Raw genomic sequence first — 16,491 nt, forward strand, 5'->3', positions numbered from 1 at the left:
AGCTTTATTAGATATGTGACTACTCAGGAGAGTACACTCTGGTCTGAAACTGTAAATAGTGTATTTGTTTGTGCTGTTATGCAAAGCTTAATAAAAAATACCGAGGAGAAACTGTGAGTATTAAATGGAGAAACCACCATTAATTGACATATACAAGACTACAGGCAAGCCCTTCCACACATACATCTTTAACCCAGAACAATGTGAGGTGTTGTGGAAAAAAGAATTATATAGAAAACAGTCCTATATACTTCCCTCAGAGGACCCTGTTTATTTGTTGGAAAGTCATACACAATAAAATAAAGACTACCATAAGATTATTTACTATGAAACCCTCCAGCAGTTCAAGGAAATGAAGAAATTGTTATAAACTGAGAGAATTGGGAAAAGTCAATGGGAATGGTGGGGCTTAGCATGAGTTTAAAGTACCATTTTGGATAATAAGACCTTGCATACCACGTACGGCTCTTGCCACAGTGGACTGCTTAGAAGTGATCATTATAGCCAAACTTCAGTCTTTCCAGTTAATTATATTTTCCCATATCCTCTTGATATCTGAGCACACAAGAAAGTTTGAGAAACAACCAAACTTGGAAAGCAAGAATGAGGCAAGCAGTTGTATAGGATGTGGTATGATGGGGTAATGTAATGAGGTCTTAATTTCATCTCTGCCATAATCTCACTGTGAGTTTTTCTGGGAGACATTTAAAGCAGTAAATGCCTCAATTTCTTAAGGATAAAGATTGTGTTAAGACCAATGATTTCCAGAGGACAGATGGGTGGAGAGTAAAGTGCATCATAGTGTTGGGGGTGGACAGTAAAACCACTGGCAGAGGGAAACTTTCTAAACAATCCCACAGGAAAGCGTCTTAAGTGACCATCTAAAGAGCTTTTAGTCACCAACCCCACCCTCCTGCCCCTTCTTTGCCCAATGCATATTGGATAAGGATTACTTACTGTAAATGAGATGTGCAGAGGCGGATGGGAGTAGGGTGCAGAATTGAGAAGTTCTCTATCCTTTATACTCATTCTTCCTGCTCAGTTTAAAATTTTATGTGCATGCTCTTATATCTTATCCTCAAGACATTTTTTAGGTTTACAGCTAAATTCTAGTGTACTTTTGAATGGAATTTCAGAATATCTTTCCACTTGAACTAAAAACTAACCTTGATAATGCTTGTGATCTTAGCTCATGCAGGAAATTTATGTCTACATGATCTCTTGATACATAAAATTGAAATCGTTATTCTAAATTATATCTTTTTAAAGGAAATAGAAACTATAAAGAAGAGCCAATTAAAACCAGGGAACTCAATGGCTGAGATAATAGCCAAGCTAAAGGGAATCAAAAGCAGACTAGATAATGCATTAGAATGAATAAGTGACTTAGAAGACAGGATAACAGAAATCACCCAATCAGAACAGCAGACAGAAAAGCAAATGAAAACCAATGAAAGCAATATAAGGGACCTATGGGATAATATAAAGTGTGCCAATCTAAGCATAATAGAATCCCAGAAGGAGAAAAAAGAGGAAGGGAGATTGAAAATGTATTTGAAGAAATCATGACTGAAAACTTCCCAATCCTAAAGAAGGAAACAGATATCCAACTACAAGAGGCACAGAGGGTCCCTAACAAGAAGAACCCAAATAGACATACACGACATATTCTAATTAAGATGGGCAAAGTTAAAGATGAAGAAATGATTCTAAAGGCAGCAAAAGAAAAATAAAGAGGAGTTACAAGGGAACCCCTGTAAGGCTTTTAGCTGATTTCTCTACACAAACACTGCTGGACAAAAGGGAGTGGCAAGATATGTTCAAAGTCCTGAATGAGAAAAAGCTGCAATGTAGGCTACTCTATCTGGCAAGATTATCCTTTAGAGTAGAAGGAGAAATAAAGAATCTCACAGACAAGCAAAAACTAAAAGAATTCAGCAATACTAAACCTATCCTAAAAGAAATATTGAAAGGCCTACTCTAAATAGAAAAGAAGCAGGAAGCTACAGAAAGGAGAAGATCATAACTGGAAATGTGATAACTACAATGAGTTGCAAGAAAGTAAACATGAAGATGTAAAAGAGGACATCAAAAATCATAAAAGGTGGGAGAGGGAAGCAAGAAAATATAGATTTTTTTCTTTTCCATTTTTATTGTTTTTAGGATATGTTCGAGCTTATAAGACCACCAGTTTAAAGCAAACAGATATAGTAAAGGGTTAACATACTTTAAAAACAGGGTAATCAAAAGCACACAATAGAGTTACAAAAACCAAAAAGAAACCAAGCTAACACAAAAGAAAATTATCAAACCACAAAAAGAAAATAAAGCATACCTTTTTAAGATGGTTTTATCCTTGACTACAGTAAGTTTGGAATGGACATCAATTTATTAAATATTTTTTCATTAAAATCCATTTATTTTTCCAGTTTTTCTGGTTGACTTGACTTTATAATCCATAACTTGAATAGCTGGACTTACTAAAAACATACCTAAATATCACTTAGCTTTTTTCTTTTGAGGGGGAGAGCAGATCAAGTGGGTCCCATTCTAATGGAAGCAGAACGTGGATTCTCTCCTTTAACCTCTAAAAGGTAATAAAGAAACAGGTGTAATCACTGGAACCCTTTCAGTAGGACATGATAAAAATCAAACTCAAAATAGCATAAGTAAAAAAAAAAAAAAAAAGATAAAATATCTGAGAGCCTTTGAGGGCCATGTCACTTAGAAGTCCAGGAATACATTTCCCCCAATACTGCTGAGATCCAAGGTCTCACAGAGTTCCATCAGGAGATCAGCTCTCTCTCTCCAATGGCTGTCTTCATGTAGGTTGAGGAAAGCTAGCAACCAAATACTGTCCTGCTACCACAGAGAGAGTGCCTTCCCTAACAGCGCTGGGTCAGACATTCTGATTAGCTAGGCCTTTGCAGGTGCTCACCATGTGACCAGGAGAGTTCAGTGTCACTCTCAAATGAATTGTGTGGAATGTTTTCCATATGAAATAGAGGTTCTTTTTACCAAAAGTAAGGAAAAGAGAGAGGATAGGGAGACACAATATGTGTCACATAGAGGCAGATTTTTCAAATATACTGGAATTTCAACACTGTCACCATTAGACATTGTGGCAGCCCCTTCTCTTCCTAAAAATTGCATATACATAAAGAATATATTTTTTTCCTTTCATTTTAAAATTTATTTTTGTTTTTAAATACCTGGAGAGAAACAGGCATAAGTGGAGTATTGTGAAAGACCCATTTGTTTAAGGGCTAATTGTATTTCAATTGCAAAGACCATTAAAACTTTATACAAAAACCACAATATTTTCTAGCATTTCTATCTGAGAAAATAATAGCTAACATTAGTTGAGCCCTTACTATGTTTACATTAAGTGTAGGCCCTACTCTATGTGATTTACATATATTAACTCATTTATAACTCACAATCCTTCTATGATGTAGGAGTTATTATTCTGATTTTATAAAGAAAACCTAACCACTGAGAGATTATGTGATCAACTCAAAATCACACAGCAAAGTTGGCACGCGAACCATACAATCACTTTATGTCACCCAGTCATCCAACAGTTTGCAGAGCATTATGGTTTTTTCATTTGTTTTTCTTACATGTAGGAGTTTGTTTCTGGAAAATAGGAATTAAACAGAATAAGTCATATGTGTAGACAAAGACTTGCTTTCTTCTTTTTTTAGGGTCTAAACAAATATTCTAGAAAGCCTATTAAAAAAAGAAAGCATAGACTTGCTTATTTCTCCAACATTCAGCAGAGTTCTCACAACTAACTTGATAAAAATTCTCATTATGTTTTAAACTTTTTATTGGTCAAACTAAAATTAAGTCAGTGAATATGAACTTATATCATTTTTAGTATCTCTCTGATTATTTGAAAGACTCCAAGAATGAATTTTCCATTTGGTGTTTTGAAGTTATAAACACGTGGTTTTCTTCTTGTGTCTCAATTCCTAAATGAAACCACATGGATAGAGAGATGACTTATGGCTAGTGAGAAACACCAAGTCATTTGCTCTCTCTGCAGTATGGTAAGAGTCCATCTGAAATAGCATGGCATAAAAGACACTGGAGAGTATTGGTTAGGACTTGTTTGGTTGCAAGTAACAAACTTAAGCCAAAAGGAGAAAGGATCCTAGTGTTTCCCAAAAACATGAGATGCAGACTTAAGCTGAGCCTCAGGAACAACTGAAACCATGGGCTGAAGTATTATTAGAATATTTGTTTTGTACTTCTGCTTTTTCTGTTTTATTTGTTTAATGCTGAGCAGTACTTTCTCCCATCTCAGTCTTCACAGTTGAGCAAAAATACTACCAATACCTAAATGTATAGCTTCCTCTCAGACACACCTGCAATCTTGGTCCTGATTCCAAACTCCCAGAGAAACTAAACCGTTCAACTTGGATAAAATGCTTATTCCTGGTCCAATTAGTTGTCACTATGGAGAGGATTAGAGTTGGCTCAGATTTGGTCAGCTACCAACTCTTGGAATAAAGACAGAATAACACATGTGGATGCAGGGAATGGCAGTTTTCAGAGTAAGAGGATTCTGGAATTCAAAACAATATATATCTACAGATCTGAGCTTGCTATTTAAAGTCATTTATCTACTATCTACTTATTTGACTGAAAGGGAACTTGAGAGTTATTTTCCAATAGTATTTACAAAGATGGTACTTTTTTTTTTTTTTGCAGATTCCAAAAGACAAAAGCCAACTGCTTAATTTCAGTAACTCATTTTCAGTGTAAGTGATCTTGATAAATTCTGCAAAGGAATACAAGTAAAATTATTTAAATGGAAAAACAGCGTAAAATTACAGAGAAAATCACCCGATATATATGTGTTCTCATCCACACCAGCTGCTAAGAAAGAAAAGATTTAACTGATGTAATTTTCACTTTTCTTTTCCCTTTCTTGCCACAAGGGAAAAAAATAAGAAAGAGCTATGAACCAAACATAAGAGAAACAGCTAGAAGAAGAAAAGGAGATGGAGGAAGATGATGGTTTTAACTGACTGAAGAAATTCTGATTATGATGAGATTATTTTAAACTGATTTTGATTGATTTTGATTTTGATTCTGCTACTGATGGAACATAGGCTTGAAATGGAAATAAAGTTGTAACAAATATAGAAAATTCCATTTCTTGGACATCTATGTTTGTATACTAAAATTCATAGTAATTGCTTATTCAACAGCAGAATTGAGAAAATGCTGCCCAATAACTCTTTTCACTTATTTTTCTTAAAAAATTATTTTCTCTAACCCAGAGTTTGAAAGTAATTATTTAAAAAAATGATTCACATGCCTACCAATGTGTTTTTGTTTTTTTTTTTTTAATATTTTCTCCCTCTGTCTTAAGGTCCTAGAAACTAAACTCTGACATTTTAACCATCTGGCTATATGTTCAAGTGGAATGATTTTATTTGCTAGAAAATTTTATTTGCTCCTTTGAGAGTCAGTCCTACTTAGTGTTCAATATATAAATCTTTTTGTCTTTTGTCTACTCATTTTCCTCACTTCCTCCAACCTTCCAGTACTTAAACAACATTACCAGAATGGGACCTCCTTGTATGTTATTCCTCAGTTTGCTAGTGATAAAAAGAATATTTTAAATATACTTCCATAGAGGCCACATGTGTACCATTTAGGCCTTAATATAAATCATGAGGAGAGGGCCTCCAGCATCCTATGAGTAAAGTCTTGAACTTGGTATGCTATAGTAGTTGGTCTTTGATCCAAGGAAATCCACAATTGAATTAGCAGAGATGATTTCTTTTTTTGGTTTCTTCTCTTTCTCATGCCGTTGGTAGATTTGTAGCTCAGAAAACTGTATCTCTGGAGACATATGAGGAATCATTCTATTTGCAGTGTCTGCAGCTTCTCTGATTCAGTAAGTGACTATTTCGTAACGGAAAGTGACAAAGCTAGACAGTTCAAGAGCATGAAACTTGTCATGACTCTATGGTAATAGTCTGTCATTATTCCAGAGTGGGGAACAGAATAAAGTGCTCACTATAACCAAGTGATAAATCAGATTATGCTAAGGGCCCTCTCTACCACAAAATCTTTCAGATTTACATTTTCCTTATTTGTGCACCAGCCCTGAATGGACTGGAAGGGCAGTGTCACATGGAAGATATTCACAAAAGAAAACCCCCCAGGTTGGTTCTTCTGCTCTAAGTTGTCAGTTGTCCTCTATCTGATGCTATCAGGCTTTCAGCAAAAAAGGACCAAGATGGCATAAGCTTATGAGCCTAGGCATGTTGGTTATAAATAACTATTTCTCGAACTACATTGCAAGCTCTGTGTGAACACCTAGCATTCTCCTGAGTATCACCCAATATTTAAAATTTTACTTCTTTGCTTCATCTTGTTCCCAAAAGGATTTAAAGTGACTTCTAAGATACATAAAATACTTAAACTGATATAAATTATAAGTGAGTAAAAAAAAAGTAGAAGTATTAGTGTATCAAATAAAGTTAGGAATGAGGCTAATTCAAAAATCTAAATCATATGATCTTAAGAAGATTCACAAAATTTGTCTCACTTTATAAAAGGACAAGGAAAAAGTGACATCTAATGGGTTAGTTACACCCGATTTGACAATATGTTTATCACCTCATAACAATTATTTAGAAGAAATAAAAGGAAAATCATCTAAAGGATCCTCAAGGTGAAAAAAATTCTCAGCCCTTAGCATAGTGATAGGCACACAGGCTTACTGCTTAACAAGAACATTGAATCTATGACTATTACCTTAAAATATTATTTTGGAGAAATGTTTGTTTAGGTCTTCTGCTCATTTTTTGATTGGGTTTTTTGTTTTATTTAATTGAGTTATATGAGTTGATTGTATGTTTCTCCAATGAAGACATGCAAATGGTTCAATATTACTAATTATCAGAGAAATGCAAATCAAAACTACAATGAGGTATCACCTCACACAGTCAAAATGGCCATCATTATAAAGTCCACAAACAATAAATGCTGGAAAGGATGTGGAGAAAAGGGAACCCTTCTACACTGTTGGTAGGAATGTAGTTTGGTCCAGCCATTAGGGAAACAGTATGGAGATTCCTCAAAAGACTAAAAATAGACTTACCATATGATCCAGCAGTCTCACTCCTGGGCATATATCCAGAGAGAACTCAAATTCAAAAAGATACATGCACCTCAATGTTCAGAGAAGCACTATTTACAATAGCCAAGACATGCAAGCAATCTAAATGTCCATCAGCAGACAATTGGATAAAGAAGTTGTGGCACACACACACACACACACACACACAAACACACACACACACAATGGAATACTACGCAGCCATTTAAAATGCCATTTTCAACAACATGGATGGACTTAGAGATTGTCATACTAAGTTGGTAAGCCAGAAAGAGGAAGAAAAATACCATATGATATCATTTATATATAAAATCTAAAAAAGTGACACAAATGAACTTATTTAAAAAACAGAAACAGACTCATAGACAGAAAACAAACTTATGGTTACTGGGGGGAATGGATAAATTGGGAGTTCAGAATTTGCAGATAGTAACTACTATATATAAAATAGATAAACAACAAGGTCCTACTGTATAGCACAGGGAACTATATTCAATACCATGTAATAGCCTATAATGAAAAAGAATATGAAAAGGAATATATATATGTGTATATACATATATATAACTGTATCACTATGCTGCACACCAGAAATTAACACAATATTGTAAACCAAATATACTTCAATTATATATAATAATTGAATATATATGTTATTTTGGATGATCCATGCTTTTGAAGAAAAGTCAGAAACAAAAATCAAAATGTCTTTTAAAAAATTTTTTTCTTATTACATCTAAACAATTTGGCAGAGACAGATTTATGGCCACAAATGTCTGATGACTCTGGAATGTGAAGGTGAATCCCCTGTCTTAGGAGGTTTTCTGCATCACAAGTTGAAATTAGCTCATATGAAAATTTGTGTGGGCTTTTATTGCTAGAGGGTGAAACTGGTCTTATCTAAACTTAAAATCCGAGTGGAACAATGTGGGAAAATATAAATAGTTGGGAACACTCCTACCAACTTGCACCATTTGATGTATGATTCACTTCTTTAGGCTATAACATGGGCTTACCATGTGAGCATGCCCTGGAATCCTTTACCATTCCACAAGGGAACTGATTTTAGACAGGGTTAGAAATTTGTTTTTTAACGGTTTTATGGAAGTTGAGCAAATTTTTATATTTTTGAAATATGTGAAAATGAATAGACATAGAATTAACTGAACGGCCCAATCTGTTATTAAACTTGACTAATAATAAGTCACAGAACAATGAGCAAAAGACTCCTGAGCCCTTCAGGGGGTAGTGACTTGCTTCCAAAGAAAAGAGCACAGAAAGGTGAAAAAATAAAGAAATCTAGCAAACGCTAGCTTAAACAAGTGAAGAAAGTTAACGGCCCTACTGCTATCATATGGATGTCATCTACTCCCAGTATGATGTGATGAGAAGGGCGCTTCATCTGTGAGAGACTTCCACAAAATCTGTAACTCCAGCCTAATCATGAGAAAGCATCAGATAAGCCCACAATGATGGATATTCTACAGGATACCTGGCTATTCCTCCTCAAGACCATCAAGGTCGTAAAAATCAAGGAAAGACTCAGAAACTGTCATAGATAAGAAGAGACTGGGGAGATATCATAACTAAATGCAATATAGTAGCCTGCATTGGATCCTGGAACAGAAAGAGGATATTAGGGGAAAAACTGATGGAATATACATAATTTCTGGAGTTTAGTTAATAATAATATAACAATATCAGTATCTTAGTTTGACTAGTGTACCATGGTAACCTAAGACATTAACAGTGTCAAAATTAGGTGAGGGGTTTATAGGAACTCTGTACTATCTTCGATCATTTCTTTAAATCTAAAATTAAAAGTTTATTTTTAAAAAAGAGTCTTGACGTATCTAGTATTGATTAGCCTTGTGATCTATTCATTTTGGATAAAGAATAACATCTTTAAATTTAAGAGGAAAACCCAGTGGCAAGAGGAAGAGAATTTTCTAATTTAGCATAAATTAGCTAAGAAAATTTAAAAGGCATACAAGCCATGGCAAAACAAAACAAAACAAAATTCTTTGGAGCACAATGAATGTGAAGATGACTTCTTGTAATTCTGCTTAAAGATAATAAAACTCTCCAAATTGTTTTACAACTCCTCAGAGACGTGTATTCTCCTTATATTCTACCCCCCTGCCGCCTGTAACATGAACTTCTTAATATTAACCACATATACTTATCCCCATTATACATAGTCCCATGAGTCTGTCTTTAGAAAGTTCAAAGGGGATTTTTTTTTCACACCCAAATTATTCTGAAGTATTTTCCTTCTTTCTTCTTTTGGCATGTTTATCTTGTTTTAATCACCTTGCCTCCACCATGAAAAACAACAAATGGTGTCTGAGGTTCTGCTCTGTCAAACTAGTGAGCAGTGAAGGGAAGCTGGTGACCAGCTGTTTTCCATTTCTGCTATGAGTAGAAAGAGCAGAGACCAACGCCCAACTACTGAAAGAACTGCATACATAAGATCTACAAAGTATTCTTTAATGACCTATTGCTGTTAGAGCAGGTACCAAAGTGAAATAGAGTCTCCCACACTTTATAAGTACTGTCATGTTTTTGAAATAAAATTGACACACGTAGACTGGCTCTATTGGTCCAAATGAAACAGAATAAAAGAATGACGAATAAAGGGGGAGATATTCATGCTACAGTGTCCTACAAAAATATAAATGCAGGACACTCATTTAATAAATTAAACCCTTCTCTAGATGAAATAGAGATGTTTGGAAATGGAAAAAAGTAAAATCAAGGAACTTTATTCCTTTGCAGTATATTTAAGCACTAACATGTACAGAGCACTGTACTAGTTTGCTGGGGGGAAAAAAGAAGCATCAGCTTAATAAACCCAAGAGGAGAAAACACATAAATCTATTATGAGGTATGAGGTAAATGTTAATTTTTCTAATAACAAATACAATACTGTTTTATGAGATGCAAATTGACCGGAGGGCACTAATAAGAACATGTTTGTCTGTTTTCTCAAGTGTGTTTTACAATATTTTAATGACTTGAATTTATAGTGGGAAGTTATCACCTTCTACTCATTTCCTGCAGGGGGCAGAATCACCCTGGAGGAAACAGTATAAAAACATGAGGAAATAAGAAACAAAATGAAGTAGAGCAAAAATAAAGTTTGTATTTTGGGGACTTTTTCCAATTTGAAAATTAATTATATTATCAATTTGTAAGAGTAACAAAAAAATTCTTCTTGAGATATTTAGCTACTGCTACCCTTTCATTTACCACCAGAAGCAATTTCTTTCAGCTACTCAATAGAAAGATTGGTTTTGTGCAATGCTCTATAATATCAAGTTCTTATTGTTCTTGGAGGTCAAGGACAATAACTGAAGTTTCACCAGAAAGAGGAGAGAATAGTTGAATCTTTCACAAGAAATTATCCAGTGCCTCCTGAGCCTGTATACTTGCTTTCTTATGCTGACTAGGTATCTCATTGTTGAAAAGTTCTTATCTTTCCAACTAAACCTTCAAAGAATCAAGTAAAACACACAGTAGAAAGCTGTAGTCCTTGGTGTGCTGTTAATCATTTAATAGCAAACTTCTCTAGAAAAAATATGTGTGTGTGCAATGTGTATCATCAGCTTATCAGAATTACTTTTGAATACTTTTGTTGATTTTTCCAAAGTTTTGTAACCATAAACAACCTATAGTTGCAACTGACAAATATGTGTGGTCTTGATATGAATGTTGATTGACAGTTTTCTTTACCCATTAAGATAAAAGTGAAACAATGAAGACATATGTCAAAAGTTCAACCCTTCATCAATGATGTGAGCAACATCTTTGATGAATCAGATATTAGTTTTAAAATACTGGAAGGCTATTTTCTTAACTTTCCGTGGTATACAATGTAACAGCTGCACGTACAACACACTTTTAAGTTTAATCTGCATTATTAATATTTTCTCCATCACTGTATTAAATCTAGAGACTATAAAGAAAATAAATTAAGCAATGATTTGTAGCATTGCCTATTTCTGTGATATAAACATACTTACCGTGGCCCATTTCAAACTACTAATGTAATGTCATTGAACACTGAGTTAGAAAGTGATGCTCAGTAGTTTATGATCATATGCTATTGCCGCCATATAGATGCAATAAATAACCTAAAGAGCATAGATAATAACAAAATGTATAGAATAATTAGAAAGTGCTGCATTTTGATTTATTACCTTTATTTTTATAATTTATTTATTAATACATTTATTTGATTGTAAATTTATATAATTTTAATAATGGCTCATCTAACAACCAGCTTGCAAACTGAAAATTTAATAATCTACTATTGCAAAGTGAGCCAATTCCAGCACACCATTAGTTGCAGCAAATGGTTTTGTGAAATCTTTAGACAAAAGCCCAACACAAAAATTAATAAAATTAAAGCTATCCAAGATAGACTACACTCTGGACCATCAAACAAACCTTAACAAATTTAAAAGAATAAATATCATACAATGTCTGATCTCAGACCACAATGAAATTAAACTAGAAATCAGCAACAGAAAGATAATTGGACATTCTCAAAATATGTAGAGATAAAACAACACATATCTAAATAATACACAGATCACAGAAAAATTCTCCAGAGAAATAAAAAGGGTTTTGAACTAAATGAAAATGAAAATAAAACTTTTCAAAATTTGTGGGATACAATGAATATTGTACTACAATATTCATTACTTAGAATGAAATTTATAGAACTGAGTGCATATAATAAAAAAGAAAAAAATCTCAAGTCAATAATCTAGGCTTCTGCCTTAGGAGACTAGAAAAAGAAGAGAAAATTAAATCCAAAGTAAGCAGAAGAAAACTACAAAACTCTAGTAAACAAAATCAAAGATGAACTAAGTAAATAGAGAGATACTCCATGTTCAAGGATAGGGAAGACTCACTATTGTCAAGATATCAGTTTTTCCCAATTTGATCTATAGATCCATTCAATCCCAATCAAAATCCCAGAAAATCATTTTATGAATATTGAAATACTGATCCTAAAGTTACATGGAGAGGCAGAAGAGCCAATACAGTACAGTAATCAAAGACAGTATGGTATTGGCAAAAGAACAGACAAATAGATAATGGAACAGAGTAGAGTCAAGAAATAGATCCCTATATAGTCAGCTATCCTTGACAAAGGAGCAAAGGCAATATATGGAGTAAAGACAGATCTCTTCAAAAGGTAGTGCTGGAACAACTGGATATGCACATATAAAATTATAATGGTGGATGTGTCATTATACATATATTCAAACCTATAGAACATACAGCACCAAGCATGAACTCTAAGGTAAACTACTGATTTGGGGTGATTAGGGTGTCGGTTCATTCTTGTTAACAAGTGTACCATTCTGGTGAGTAATGTTGATAATGTGGAGGGAATGCTATGCATGTGTGGAGACACAAGATATATTTGAAATCCCTGTATCTTCTTCTCAGTTTTGCTATAAACTTAAACTGCTCTAAAAAATCTATTTTTAAAAATTAAAGCTAAGTACATGGAAATAAAAATAAACTTTTTTTCCTTTTAGTTCCATTAACACTAAAATTTATAAAAGTATTGAGAGAAATTCAATTCATTTACAAGTCAATATATCCATTTCTGAGTACATCATATCATACCTAGCATTTTTGTCTTTCCTCCAAATTAGGCATAATACTTAATACACAATACTTTTATGTTCCTCCAAAATGAGCTGATTTATAGATAAAATAGTTCCAATGGAAATTTCATGTTAGTGTTTTCCAAAAATTATCCTTCTAGCTTTCATGACACTTCAAAATTTTCAGAAATTTTCTCTAGCTGAGAGATAAAGGTCATTTTAGCCTAGTCTCAAATTTATTTTCGGGCTGACTTCCAGCACAGTTACATCATGGCTATAGCACATGTTGTTGTCATTTCTCCACCACGAGAGCATGTTTCTGAACAATATATGTGAGATTCATTCTGATTGGGAAGATTTAGGCTACATACTTACCCTGAAGCTAAGGGTGAATTTATCTTCTGTTGATACATGTGATCTCTATTGAGGAGAGTTCAATTGATACCCTGAGTGAAATTCTGAAAACTCTTAGAAAGAGTAGAACAAAGAATGAAGCCATATAAGCAACCAACAAATGTCTATTATCTCCACTTTTCAAAGTAATTAATGGATATCATATTTTAAAAAGTTAAGTTTAAAATCCTCTTTCAAATTCTGCCACAATTTTGTCCCATTCCAACTCCCCAAATTTATATCCCACCAATCTCTTTTCTGCTTTGGACAGGCTAGTCTTACTTTCCTAAAAATATAAAATGTTTAAACCTGGTTTTGTATTTCATGATGTTCTCTACATTTGAAAGATCCTTTTCCTCTTTATTTCTCCCAGCACTGTTTGTCCATGAAAGCCCAGTTTAAAAACTGCATTCTTTTTCCTTCTCACCATAAATGATCAGAGTTCAATTAAACTAAACATCTGTGCACATGCAACAGAGGAAGATTTTTTTTTAGGAGCATATTGATTTTGAAGTACTCGTGAAAAATCTACCTAGTAGTATTATTAATAAGTTAAAAAGTTCCTGAAATAATTGGCAGGAGATGTAGACCTATCCATTTAGAAACTGGACTAGAAAAGATTGCCTAAGCTAAGTCAAGACTATAAAGAAAGAAAGAAAAAAGAGAGAAATAAAGACAAACTATATGTACAGGAAGTTAAGATACAGAGCACACAGTAATGAGTGAGCAGTGTCAGGCAGAGAAGGAGAACAAGAAAAATCAGTTCAAATTAAAAGAGGAAAGTACGAATTAAAAGGAGTGTATTCAAAGATGTCTAATACAGTTAAATCAAGTCAGATGTAAACTTTGGTTTACTAGTTCTCACCATTGTCTGAGGGTGGTCTATTTCTCTTAGTTCCAATTTTGATAATACAGATTAGTATCTGTCACTGATCAAGCACTGGATTAGGTCTGCTCCTAATCCCATTAGCCTTGGGCAGAGTGAGACAGACCTTGTGGTACAAACATAGTCTTCTCTTCCACAGAGCGAAGGTCAGAAAGCCTCCAAAGATGAGAGCATGGAGGAAGCATGACATCCCCAAATGGGTCTTTTTCAGCAATTAATTCTATTCTTCAAAAACTCCAGCTGACATCCCCTCTTCCACATAATCATCATTAAAAGGACAGAGAATGTCCTCAATTGAATTTTAAGTTAAATTCAATTTAGAGGTGGCTCTTACCTCTAATCCTTCATATAACTTGGCATGGCCTGTGATTTTCATTTGTCAGACATATTAATTGGTTAATCACTCCAACATCACTTCAAAACAAGTAAAACTTTGTTCAGATGGGAAAAAAAAAAAAAAAAAAAAAAACCTTACAGATTCTAAACCAACTCAACATTCCAAGCCCTGCCCAAAAGAAGAAAAAAACAGGAGGAGAGAAAAACATCCAGGCATTAAAAATATTTTTTTCCTTCTTATCCCGTGAGTCACAAAGCTTGGTGCCATAAAATAGGTGCTTTCTGTCCACGGACTGAATGTTATATCCCATCAGCACAGGGGCAACTGTATTTTATATTACTTATTTAAATTCTGTTCTCTGAAGTATCTTTCTCCCCACATAATACTAGCAAGTACATTTTAAGGCTATTAAAATTTTATCTATTCAATTATTGATTTACCAGGGATACTTACATCTTAAATGAAATTTTTCTAAATGTATGTTAGGAACATAAACATTTTTTTTTTAGGACTGCCAAGAGTGGGGCTTGGTGGGGAGGGAGGGGTGATACTGACTACAAGAGGGGCATAAGGGAACTTTTTGAGATGATGAAAATATTCTCTATCTTGATTTTTGCTGGTAGTTACACAACTGTGTAAATTTGTCAATATTTATAAAAGTCAACATTCAAAAGGATGAATTTTACTATGAGTAAATAATACCTCAATAAACAGAGGGTAAATATAAGGATAAAAATAAAATAAAATAAAATTTAAAAGGGGAGTCACTTTAAAATTAAGTTTCTTTCCTGAACCTCTCAGGATAGAAAAAAAAAAAAAAAAAAGAGAAGTGAAAATTCACCAAACTCACTTACTCTGAAGAATCTCTGAATTATATGATTTCATTATCCTTAAAAGTTGATAAACATATACATCCTTAAAGAATTGAAAATACATGGAATGCAGTATTTTTTTTTGTAGAGTGTAAATTATGCAGACATGACTTTAAAAATAGAAAACACAAGTTAACTCTTCAATCCTCAAAAAAAAACACAAAATGTTTGGATTTATGACTTTTTTCCCCCATCTTTTCATTTAACTCAAATAGGTTGTTGTTTTTTTTTTTTATATCCATTCTAACCTTTAGGTACTTTGAAATAACTTGTAAGATACTTTGAAATACAGTAATTCAGATAAATAACCCAAAGCATACAAAAACCAATGAACTAATGTAATTATGAAGTATTTATTGAGCACCTACTATATGTGCAAGTAATGTTAGTTGCTCTTATAAGGACTTTGAAGATGAGCAAGGTAATCACCAAATTCATAAAGAGAAAAATACACACAAGATAAGTACTGTAAGCAAAGGCTGAGCTCATGCACAGCCTAGAGGAATGTTTGGCTGGTTGGAAGCCTGGCTGCAAAGGCATAACTACTATGGAGGCTGAGGAAGCAGTAAACACAAATAGCCCTTTAGGAAGTTTCTAAATAAGGATAGTAAACTGAAGAGGAAGCAGAGTTGAGAGAATTTTTGTTTAGGATATGAGATAATGAGGATGGAGTATCGAAAAATCATCAAGAGAACAGTTCCTACCATGAGTCCATGAGTCCTGGGATGGATAATAAGGGGAAGAAGTTCACCTTGATAAAGAATTGCAGTGTTTCTCGAAGACAAAACAACAACAACAAAAAAATTAAAAATAAGATATCCTCACATCAATAATGTGGAAGAAGTGCTCGCTTCGGCAGCACATATACTAAAATTGGAATGATACAGAGAAGATTAGCATGGCCCCTGCACAAGGATGACACGCAAATTCGTGAAGTGTTCCATGTTTTTTTCAAAATTGTAGAATAGATAAACATTATACTGTATAGCACAGGGAAATATATACAAGATCTTGTGGTAGCTCACAGAGAAAAAAATGTGACAATGAATATATATAGGTTCATGTATAACTGAAAAATTGTGCTCTACACTGGAATTTGACACAACATTGAAAAATGATTATAAATCAATAAAAACTGTTAAAAAAATAATGTGGAAGAATAATGTGATTTAAGAGGATGGCAGTTGTGTTCCTGGGGAGCTCAGGGCTGGAGTGATAATTTTAGT

General features: G+C 33.8%; 1 non-coding gene across 1 annotated transcript; it reads left to right on the forward strand.

The window, feature by feature from the left end:
- Positions 1-16,108: 16,108 nt before the first annotated feature.
- Positions 16,109-16,215, forward strand: LOC116156162 (U6 spliceosomal RNA). The gene has a single exon (XR_004140009.1). It is a non-coding gene; the product is annotated as a U6 spliceosomal RNA (small nuclear RNA).
- The last annotated feature ends 276 nt before the right edge of the window (positions 16,216-16,491 follow it).

This window comes from Camelus dromedarius, chromosome 8, assembly GCF_036321535.1.
Source record: "Camelus dromedarius isolate mCamDro1 chromosome 8, mCamDro1.pat, whole genome shotgun sequence".
NCBI lineage: Eukaryota > Metazoa > Chordata > Mammalia > Artiodactyla > Camelidae > Camelus > Camelus dromedarius.